The sequence below is a fragment of the Tenrec ecaudatus genome, chromosome 2, assembly GCF_050624435.1.
Source record: "Tenrec ecaudatus isolate mTenEca1 chromosome 2, mTenEca1.hap1, whole genome shotgun sequence".
NCBI lineage: Eukaryota > Metazoa > Chordata > Mammalia > Afrosoricida > Tenrecidae > Tenrec > Tenrec ecaudatus.
This window is the reverse complement of record NC_134531.1, coordinates 273,212,888-273,224,495: the sequence shown is the minus strand read 5'-3', so window position 1 is coordinate 273,224,495 and position 11,608 is coordinate 273,212,888. Positions and strand designations below refer to the sequence as shown.

General features: G+C 39.2%; 1 non-coding gene across 1 annotated transcript; it reads left to right on the top strand.

Moving 5' to 3' along the window:
- Positions 1 to 1,110: 1,110 nt before the first annotated feature.
- LOC142441689 (small nucleolar RNA SNORA47) lies at positions 1,111 to 1,248 on the top strand. The gene has a single exon (XR_012783043.1). It is a non-coding gene; the product is annotated as a small nucleolar RNA SNORA47 (small nucleolar RNA).
- The last annotated feature ends 10,360 nt before the right edge of the window (positions 1,249 to 11,608 follow it).

Sequence of the window (11,608 nt, the reverse complement as noted above, 5' to 3'; positions counted from 1 at the left end):
TGAATGTGGTAGCATATCAAGGGGAAATGGATGAAAAATCTTACACATAACTGAAGACCTTGAGGGAGCGAATACTAGGCTTGGGAACTCAGGGCTCTGGTCTTAGGAGACATCAAGGTCAATGTGCAAACCATGGTTCACAAAGACGATATTCTACATCTTACTTTGGTGAATAGCAATAAGGACCTTAAATGGTTTTGAGTGATCATCTAATGTGCACTTATTGATATTGCCTTGTCTAGAAAAAGTTCAAGACAATGGAAACAAAAGTCCAGTGGATTCAATAGAGACTGGTGCTACAACCAAGAATTTGGCCCATAGTCGTCCTTCAAGGTTGGAAAGGAATATATGCCCTAAGTTTCCATTTTGAGGCACACATATTAGGGGAATTATAACACTTGGTAGGTGTACACACTTAACATAAGCTACCTTTTGCGAATAAAAGGCCAACATTTAACCAAGGACAAAATCAGCAGAGTTAGAAAATAAGCGGCAATGAAAAAATATAGAGAAAGTGGCATAGGTGATGTTACATTGTTGAGATTTCAATCAATTGAATAAAATAAAATGTGAACGAATGGTTGAATAGAAAACTGATGTGCTCTGTACAACTTCAAATAATTACTCGTCTCAGCAACCCTCTGGTAATTAAAATCTTCTGTACTGTAGCGCACTTTCCAAGATAAAATGTAGGTATTTGCTGTTGCAGCTCCCCTGGATCATTCCAGAGCCCCAGAGTGGGAAGTACTGCCCACCTTGGGAAATACTGTGCTAGCCTATCGGAGAGTTTGGAGGAAGGCTTATTAACAATCTGCACTGTGCAGATAACAAAACACTGCTTGCTGAATGCAAGGAAGACTCGAGATACTTGCTGATAGAAGTCAAAGACTACAGCCCTCCGTTTGGATTGCAATCCAATGTGAAGAAGGCAAAAATCCTCCCAACTGGACCAAAAGGTAACATCATGTTAAATGGAAAATGATAGAAATTGTCGAGGATTTTCTGTTAGTTGTGTCGACAACTAGTGTCCGTGGAAGTGACTGGGCTGTCAATAAATAAAAGGATACATCACACTGGGCAAAAAATTTTTTACGGAAATTCACAAAAGCATGGAGGACTGACAAGGTGAGGCAGCGCTGTACCATTGCTGTCATCTACTGGTTAAGGCCTCCGAAAGTGAAGGTCGCCAGGGCAGAGGATGCCCCTCTGCCACCTTCAGAGGGGTAGTGTCGTGCTGGCCAACATTGTAAAAAAAATCCAAAAAAACTATTTCCATAACTTTCCTAGCTAGCATGTCCTGAATATAACTGGTACAGCAGATCCCCTTGAAAGCCACTGCTTAATAGAACCTTTTATTGATTGAGTTATTTGATTAAGCATTGGTAAGAAAAAGAGATAACCCTCCCACCCTCCCATGTCCCCCTGGAACTGTCAGTCCTGTTGTTTTCCTCTTCAGATTGTTTATCCTGCCTATCTTATCTAGATAGACATGAAAAAAAAAGAGCAATAATTAATGCAGGGACAAGAGAACAACAAGTGACTTAAAATCAATAGGGAGGAGGTTATAGTAGGGCTAGATCAAAGGCAGTGTGGCTAAAAGAAACTAATGAAGGCCGAATAAAAGTCAAACATGAAAGTGGGACAAGAGGAAAGTAAAATAAAATAGAGGAAAGGATAAGGAGGCAAAGGACATTTATAGAGGTCTAAATACAGGAATGTACATATGTAAATATATCTATGTAAATAGGTTTATATGTTAAATATTAGGGTAGCAAATGGACATTGGGCCTCTACTCAAGCACTCCTTCACACAAGAACACTTTGTTCTAATAACCTGGTATTCTGTGGTGCTCACCTTCCCAACAGGATCGCTGAAGACAATGTGGGTGCATAAGCAAATGTGATGAAGAAAGCTGATGGTGCCCAGCTATCAAAAGATATAGCATCTGGGCTCTTAAAGGCTTGAAGATAAATAAGAGGCCATCTAGCTGAGAAACAACAAAGTCCACATGGAAGAAGCATACCAAGCTGTGTGATATGAGGTGTTGATGAAATCAGGTATAAGGCATCAAAGACCCAGAACAAAAAATCATATCGAGGTGAATGAGTGCATGTGCAGAGGGAGACCCAAAGCCCATCTGTAGACAATTGGACATCCCTTCACAGAGGTGTCACAAGGAAGTGACGAGTCAGTCAGGGTGCAGTATAGCACCGATGAAACATACCAATTTCCTCTAGTTCTTTAATGTTTCCCCTACCCCCACCCCACTCCCACTAGCATGACCCCAATTCTACCTTACAAATCCTGCTAGACCAGGGCTTGTACACTGGTGCAGATAAGAGCTCAAAGCATAGGGAATCCAGGACAGATTACCCCCTGGGGACCAATGATGGTAGAGATACCAGGAGGGGAAGGGGAAGGTCGGGGGGGGGGGGGGAGGGGGAACCGATCACAGGGATTGACATATAATACCCATCTCAGGGAGATGAACAACAGAAAAGTGGGTAAAGGGAGACAGTGGTTGGTGTAAGACATGAACAATGTATAAATTATCAAGGGTTCACGAGGGAGGGAAGGTGGGGGAGAGAGAGGTAAAAATTAGGAGCTGATACTAAGGGCTCAAGTAGAAAGAAAATGTTTTGTAAATGATGATGGCAACATGTACAAATGTGCTTAACCTAATGAATGGCTGGATGGGTGGATTATGATAAGAGCTGTAAGCGCCTCCGATAAAATGATTTTTTTAAAAGAAAGAAAGAAAATAAATAGCCCTGTTGGTGCTGTGGGTTACGCAGTGGGCTATTAAATGAATGATCCTCACCAGTCACTCCAAAGGAGAAAGATGAGGTTTTCTACTTCCATATAGGTTGATAGCCTTGGAAACCCACACGGTTAGTTCTACTCAGTCTAATGAAGTCGCTATGAGTTGGACTAGACTCTAAACAGTGGGTTTGGATGTGAGTGTTCTGTAAGAATGACTTGCGGGTGGTGAGCTCCTACCTGTGGTGGTGAGATCTGACTTTCTCTGACTTCCTCAGTGCTATAGAACCAACCTCCGCATCACACCAGCATTCCTCCCCCTTCCCACGTTGGCCATGTCTGACATAAGCTTTCCTATCATGTTATTCTAGATAGCTCTACTGCGCTTGATAATTCATTACAATGGCTGCACGGAACTCACAGATAACCCTCACAAATAGAAGATGTTTTCAAGAAAATAACTGATTACATCTTGGGCTCTGAATTGTCCTTAGCCTCTCAGCCACATAACCCCTTAGGCTCTGCCTTGCTCAAGCGATGCTATGTCACCCTTTAATAATGCTGATAAATGTCCTAATGCCCCCCCCTGCCCACGCCTCAGTTTAAAGGTGCTCAGCTTGAGCTCCTTGGGTCAGCAAACACAGTTCCTCGGTTTAATTTTCAGAAGGCACCCCACTCCACAAGGGCGTCTGCAGCCCAGAGACTCTTGCATGTACTAGTTCCATCGGCTAGAACGTTCCCTGCTGTCTGCTGCTCTGGCTCTCGGGTGTGCTGCTGCTGCTCCTCTGCTTCTTCTCGACTGACACAGCTTTCTGTCCTGAGGTCTCGGGGTCCAAAGGACACTCTCCACGTCTGGTTCTTCTCTCTTGATTACAGTGAGATCCTCTTGTATGCCGGTAAGATGACTTATTTGGCACTCAACTATGGAAAAACAAAAATCCTCATAAAAATTCCAATTGTTTATAGTCATAATTGACTGTTAACAATCAATCACAATGGATCATATAATCCTATCAGCATATTTCCCCATTCTCTTTTACCCAAGTCCATAAGGAAAATGTCATTTTCTATGAGTTACAAAAACGATCACTAGAAGAGTCGTATTAAATAATTTAGTGCACCACACACCCTACTAAGACTAGCACAAATATATTGCTGAAAGAACTTGTTTGAAATCATCCAGTGATCAAAATTGTATAGCTAAGCATGTGTTGTTTGGAATGAACTTGTGCATGTATGAATTGGAACCACAGTAGCAATACTTTCGTCTTACCTGCATAATGTAGTTTAATTCTGCACTACTCCAGTGTTCTTTCCTAGTATTCTGAAGTTATGATTCATATAAACGTTTAGGACTAATTTAAACATGCAAAATAAATATAAAATGTATCAAATAAAAACTCTCAATTTTACAAAATGATATATTTGACGTTTCAACTAGGTATATAGATATGAATAATAGGACATTTTTCATTTTTTCATAACATGTTTGTTGATTGTACAGTAAACACAAACTCTTTGGTTGTACAGTAGCACAAACTCTTTGATGAATATATAAAACAAGGTTAGCATGTCAAGAGAAGCTACTGTGAGGAGAATACGTCGGAAAAAACACACAGGAGATTGTGAGTGGAGAAAGGGCCTCTGGGAAAACCTAGGGAGTACTTGCTTCAGGCTACAACTGGGAGCCCTGGGTACAGCTAAAGGAGAAGAGTGCACTCAGCAAAGGTTTTCCAGGCGGAACTAGAACCACCTGGCTCATCTTACATTGCCTACACTCATCAGAATGAGGGGATTCGTATTTTCCTTCGACCAAATGTTCTGCATGAATAAGAACATTCTGGGTCTTCTCTGTAAGAGATGTAGAGAGAGAGAGATGGGCTTCACTCATAAGACACTGGACATGACCACTCTGGAGGAAGGAAGCAGTTGAATATAACTAATAGAGATATATACATTTTTTTCTAGACCAACTTCATAAGAAAGAGGTCCAGCAATGATCCTTAAAATTTTCTCAAAAAGACTCTACCTATGAAGAATTGAAACAAATGCATGGACTAGGTTCAGAGTCCATGAAGGCAGTTTATAGGAGTACTCTGCTACGTGAGATTTTTCATGACTCTTGAATGTATTTTATCTCCATAGAAAATCTGAGGAATAGAAAACACACAAAACACTCCCATTGCCTCTATCCCTTTATACCATGTAAGCTTTTAGGATGAGGCAGGTCCACACTGAAGTAGCAAAGAAGATTTTATTTTAAATCAAATCCAGAAGTCTTATTAATATCTTGAAATAAAAACTCTAACTTCAAACTTTCGGCTGCTTTAAATTTCAAATGAGAGGAAAATCTAGGTCAGTCTATTTCCTAAGAGTGAAAATAAAAACTAAAATCCTTGCCAGAATTTTCATCTAAGGGCAGGAGCATGTATGTCATCCTCACTGAAACCAGTAGAAAGTACAGAGGCAAAAAGTAAAAGCTGTGCTTTCGTGACTACACTATTTCTGCTTGTCCAATAGTACACTGGGAATAATGTTGAGGAAAATTATGAAATGGCAATTCAAAATATTCAAGATATGTTTTAATTCGTAAAAAGCAAGTAAAAACAATGTTATTTGCCTCTGTTAGATGAACACCAGTGTGTTTATAATTTTGACACCACTTGCTTCATTTTATTTCTTTCAACACTCTAAGTTTCTTTGCCCTGAGTTTCTCCTTAATAACAAGAAAAATAATGTCACTTAAAAACTGCATGTACTTAGAAAATGGATCTAGTGTTTTGAGCCATTTTCTCATTAGAATATTTACCTTATTTTTAAGTCAAAAAGAGTATTTACTTCTACAAAGTGACTTATTATTTATAAGAAATAAATTTCATATCAAATACCACAATTCAGGTTTAGAGCAAATCATTAGGTTGTATGGGTTAAGTATCTCCATACTCATTTGTAAATGAGCTCAGAGAAAATCTATGAATTGCCTAATGGGTAGAAACAGGATGAAAACAAAGGCTTTCAGATTCTGAGCAAAAGTAATATCCAGTTGAGTAAAAGTTTTCTCCATTGCTGTTCTTGTTGCTAGGGGTCATTGAGCTGCTTCCAATACATAGAGCTGCTGCATGCAGCAGAATAAGACACTCCCTGGTGCTGCCACAAGTGTTACTCTTGAGCCATTGTTGCAGTCACTGTCAATCCATCTCCTTTACACTCTTTCTGCTTTCACTTCCCTCTCCTTTGCCAAGCATGATGTCCTTCTCCAGAGGTGGGCCTCACCTGATAACATGTGCAAAGTACTTGAGACCAAGTCCCACCATCCTTGCTTCCAGGGAGCATTCTGGTTGTATTTCCTCTAATGACATGTTAGAAGCAAGTTATACTCAAAGGGACCACTATTTTAAAAAGGTATCACTTCCATTTCCTAGCCAATAAATCCAAGGTATGCAAAAGAATCTGCATTTTGTAATTTAGTTACTAAGACATTATTAAACATTTTCAGGTCTTATCAAGTTTTAAAAATTCACATCTGGACTGTGTATTTTGAAATTCAAAGTACTGTGTATATGTGTATATGTTGAAAATACCTGTAGCATAGAAATAAGAGGAATGGCGAGTGAATGCCACTAGTGTTCTCTTCACGGAGGTAATAGTAGGTACCTAAGTATTAAAGAAGGAGTTCTGACAGCACAGTTATGAAATATGTGGCTGCTTCTTGGGAGATAAAACCTGACAATCTTCTCCTATGGAAGTTTACATTGTGACCTCCTGTGTCCTTTAGTGTCCCAGTGCATTGGCATTTACTTGATGGCACATAACAACAACATATCTTTTTAAAAAAGCATTTCATTAGGGGCTCATACAACTCTTATCACAATCCATACATACATCAATTGTGCCAAGTACATTTGTACATATGTTGTTGCCATCATCATTCTCAAAACACCTGCTTTCTACTTGAGACCTTGGTATCAGCTCCTCAGGTTTCTCCCCACCCCCGCCCTGCTCCTCTGTCCCCCATGAACCCTTGATAATTTATAAATTATTATTATTTTGTCATATTTTATACTGTCTGACATCTCCCCTCACCCACTTCTCCGCTGTCTGTCCCCCAGGGAGGAGGTTATATGTAGATCCTTGTAATCTGTTCCCCCTTTCTCCCTCACCTTCCCTCCACCCTCCCAGTATTGCCACTCTCACCACTGGTCCTGAGGGGTTCATCTGTCCTGGATTCCCTGTGTTTCCAGTTCCTATCTGTGCCAGTGTACAGATGTCTGGTCCAGTCGGATATGTAAGGTACAATTGGGATCATGATTGTGGGGGGGAAGAAGCATTCAAGATCTAGAGAAAATTGTTTATGTAATCGTTGCTACACTGCGTACTGACTGGATCATCTCCTCCCCACAGCACTTCTGCAAGGGGATGTCCAATTTCCCACAAATGGCCCTGGATCCCCACTCAACACTCCCTCTCATTCACAATGCTATGATTTTTTTTTTTTTTTTGGTCTTTGATGCTGATACCTGATTGTTTCTACGTCTTGTGATCTCACAGGCTGGTGTGCTTCTCCTATAAGGGCTTTGTTGTTTCTCAGTTAGATGGATCCTTGTTTATCTTCCAGCCTATAGGACCCCAGATTTTATATCTTTTGACAGCCGGGCACCGTCAGCTTTCTTCACCGCATTAGCTTATACACCCGCTTGTCTTCAGCATTGGTGTCGTGGTAGGCTGGTTTACTTCTTCCATGTGGGCTTTGTTGTTTCTCAGCTAGATGGCCGCCTGTTTATCTTGAAGCCTTTAAGACCCCCATATGCTATATCTTTTGATAGCTGGGCACCATCAGCTTTCTTTACCACTTTTGCTTATGCAACCATTTGTCCTCGGCGATCGAGTCGGGACAGGCTGGTGTGCTTCTTCCATGTGGGTTTTGTTTTTTTCTCAGCTAGATGGCTGCTACATTACAACATACCTTAAAGAGTATGCATATAATAAAAACCTCAGTGTGACTATATTAATAATGTTTACTTTAAAAGTAATTCACCCAAAATATACTTGAGAGCAATTCTAAATAATAACTGGAAACTCTTGACACATTTATCTCTCTTACTATAACTTTCTCAGAAATCTCTTTAGCAGCTTGGCATTGTCAAAAAGGCTTAGATGTGATTTGTGACAGGTTCACAATTCAAAGATGATGCCAATGCTCAGCCTACCTTAAGCCTCATGGCTTATTTGCCTTAACCCTGAAAAAGAAAACAATCCATTTCCCCATTCAGTTAAACCCAGAAGATCCTGTTATGTAGGAGATGAAGTAGTGAATCAACTTCAGTACGCTCAGAACAATTTAACCTGACCCAGTATTAGTGGGCATGGGTGGTGTTTACACAGATACAGTGGCTACCCCACTCTTATGCTCACCTGTAGGGATCCAAATGAAGTTTTTCTCACCAGAAGAGAGAGGGGGAGAGAGAGAGCGGGGGAGAAAAAAAGCATATGCAAGGCTCTCTGCAATAATGTTAAGGAAACCATATCCTTCTCCCTGAGTATACCCCTAGAAGGTATGTCGTCAGAGCACCCCCTTCAGTTTCATTTTCCTTCTTTGTAAAATACCACATTCCTTAGATAATTGTGGTCGGTCTCAATGAAGCAATGTATGCATGTAACACTAATTTGGCTCTTCTAAATAAAAATGAATTTCATTCTTATCATTTCATTACTAGTTCATGACTTACATCCTTATCATTTCATTACATAGACTTTGAATAACTGGACTGCCAAGGATGGATACCTGTCTCCATTTAGTCACGAGCTACGCTGCCTTGGTCAAGTTACTTTGACTTTTCTGTGCTTCTTTTCTGTTGTGTGTAAAAGGAGGATGATAGTACAATGTTTCTAATGGAGTTATGGTGTAATAAATGATACAATACAAAAGAGTGTCTAATAAATGTTCACCACTAACTGAAATATTAGTTAGTCTCCACAGATGTTTCTAGCAATACATACAAGATTCTTACTCCAGATCCACAGAGCCTGGCTCTAGGAACAACTAGGCAATGGGCAAATAGCCAAGATACAGCTGAACTAGAAAAGAAACCAATTTATTTTTAAAGGTGACTTAAGAATTTTGAAATGATAAAGATGTGTAGAAATGAGGACACAAATCCCCAAAGAACTATTGATCACGGTGTGTAGGTGGAAAAGAGGAGTGTTGGTGGCATAGTGATGATGTGTTCCTCTGGGACCCAAAAGGTCACCATCCCCTTCCTGGGAAAGATGGGGCTTCCTACTCCTTTAGAGTTACAGTCTGGGAAACCCACAGAGGCATTTCTAACCTGTTCTATAGGGTCATTTAGTAGGCATCAACTCCATAAGAAGGGCATACCTAGGAAGCAGAATGCTTTGAGGGCAACCAGTTAGATTCAACTGAAAGTTAGTTTTTCACTTGGGGGGGGGAGAGGGGAGGGAGTTGTTCTAAGCAATAAGTGACCTAAACTGAAGAGAATGCAGAAACGCAAAACTGGCACGAGGAAACAAAGGATTTCATATAGATTTCCTCTTTGTTCTACTCAAATGACTCCATCCAGTAGGCTTTCGTGTGAAATAGATTGTGAGAAAGTTTCCTTGTCTGTCTCTTTATCTGTCCCTTCTTCCTTCTCTGATGCTCTCTCTCCTTTCCTCCCTCCCTCCCTTCCTTCCCTCACCCAATTACTCAGCCATGCCCTTACCGTAGGGAGATATTATATAGTTTTCATATTTAGAATGTCAGACTAGCTAGTTTGACTCTGTCTTTGCCCTTAGTCCTAATCCCATTCCATTAGTGACAACAAAGACAGTCCCTCCCAGTCACAATGACAACAATCAAGAGTTTCCCCATTGACATGTCTTCCTCTTACTGTCAATTATTTTACAAAGCGGTTCTTTTCTTTAACTTAAATTCAAGGTTTCTCTCTTCTGTAAGAACTCAGTAAATTCTAGCTCCTTTTCTATTCTAGCAAGACAATTTCTGGCCTATCCTGCCATTTGGCATTTCTATATTTAAAATTATAGCATTTACTTATCTGATTACATTTCTATTGACAATGTTTCACATATGAACAACATTTGGAGGGGAAGTTATTTTTAATATCTCTCCAATAATAATCTAGATAACTATGCTGTGCAGCCTCGTGTTTGAGCATAATGAAATCGAAAAGGGTGATAAACCATTAAATTAGAGAACAATGTCTAAAAATATGGTGACACAGTAGAATATTACTTATTGAATACTTACCAACTGAAAAAAACAATTACATATTTCATGCAAAAAAATTAAAAAGGAAACAACCGTTCAAAGCCATCCAGACTTAGGAGCAACAAGCTCCAGTTTTGATCTTGCTTTTCACTATATACTATGTTTTGTATACAACTTATTTAATATTAACTTTGGATCAGCTGTTTAAAAACTAGAGATAAACTTATCAGTTCTACTTAACTATAAGTTTGTCATCCATGCTGAATTAGATAATATCTCTACAACCATCTTATAAGATGCAAATCAAAATAAAAGGATTATTATCATAAAGTTTATTCAAGTCATATGAGTGTCTTTATGTTTAAAAAGACTCGGATCATCCCAAAGCATTTTCATACTTTGATTTAGGCAGTTCTCTGACTGAAGTGACCGAGTTAAAAAAATATAACAACCCTTAAATGTCTTGTGATTTAAAACATTGAGATTTAAACTATATATCTTAAATTGAAAGCTAACAGAACATCAGGAGAAGAAAATGCATTAAATTATGAGAAGTTAGAACTGATATAAATAATTTGGGATTTCCAAGTATATCACCGAGTGTGTCAAATGAATTAAGAGCAATTAAGTTTTTAGATTTTTCAGGAACCAAAGTGTTCAAAATCCCAACAGAAAGATGTTTATATCCTAAGGGAACATCTTAATTGGCGATGGTTAGTAGCTCTAATTAATTGTGAAATTCATCTTAATCTACTGGCCAAGCCACCCACAGTGTTAAAGGAAAGCTAATATAGGTATATAAATAATCTTACACTAATAACAAATGGCACAGTTAAGAGATTTACATAAATGGTTTTAAAAGGAAAATGGCTCTCCTAATATTTCAGGAAGTAAATTTGTGTTGTTTTGTTTTTTATTTGAGCTACATTTCATAGTAGTTGAAAAAGCATGAACACAGGTTTTGTAAACAGACTGCTAAAGTTCAAATCATAACCTGGTCTATTCGTGGATGTTTAATCTCAAGCAATGTGCTTAATATTTCTATGCTTCTGCTTCATTCCTTACAGAGTGAGCAAATAATAATAATGCCCATTCTCTTGCTATTATGAGGACCAAATAAGTTCGATTTTGCAAAATATCTTAAACAATGTATAGCAGACTAACTCTTGTTATTAGGGCATGCTAATGTTGTCTTCTGCACACACCAAGAACACACTGCACCACCTCCTCCCCTAGAAAAGCACACACTAAGGAGCACACACTTGGCTCACACTGAATATTAACCCTCTAACATTTTTTTTCTTTCATTAGTCTAACAGGAAGCCTTGACTATGAAGTCAAAATAATTGGGCAGTACATGGGAAGTTCAAAAATTTCATGGAAAAAAACTCTATTTTTAAATCCCATTTTTTGTCAAACTTTTTGAAGCCCCCTTATTATGCCCATTGGACACTCTCCTAGTCGTTTACCTTGACTAATGCAGCCTTCATCAAGTGGTGCCGGTGGGGCAATGGTCAAGGGTGGGCGTAAGGCAGGATATTCAAGGCAGAAAAGACCTAGTAATCTCCTCCCTTAAAGAGGACATTCAAAGAAATTCTGTGAGGGTGATTCTCTATCCTAAA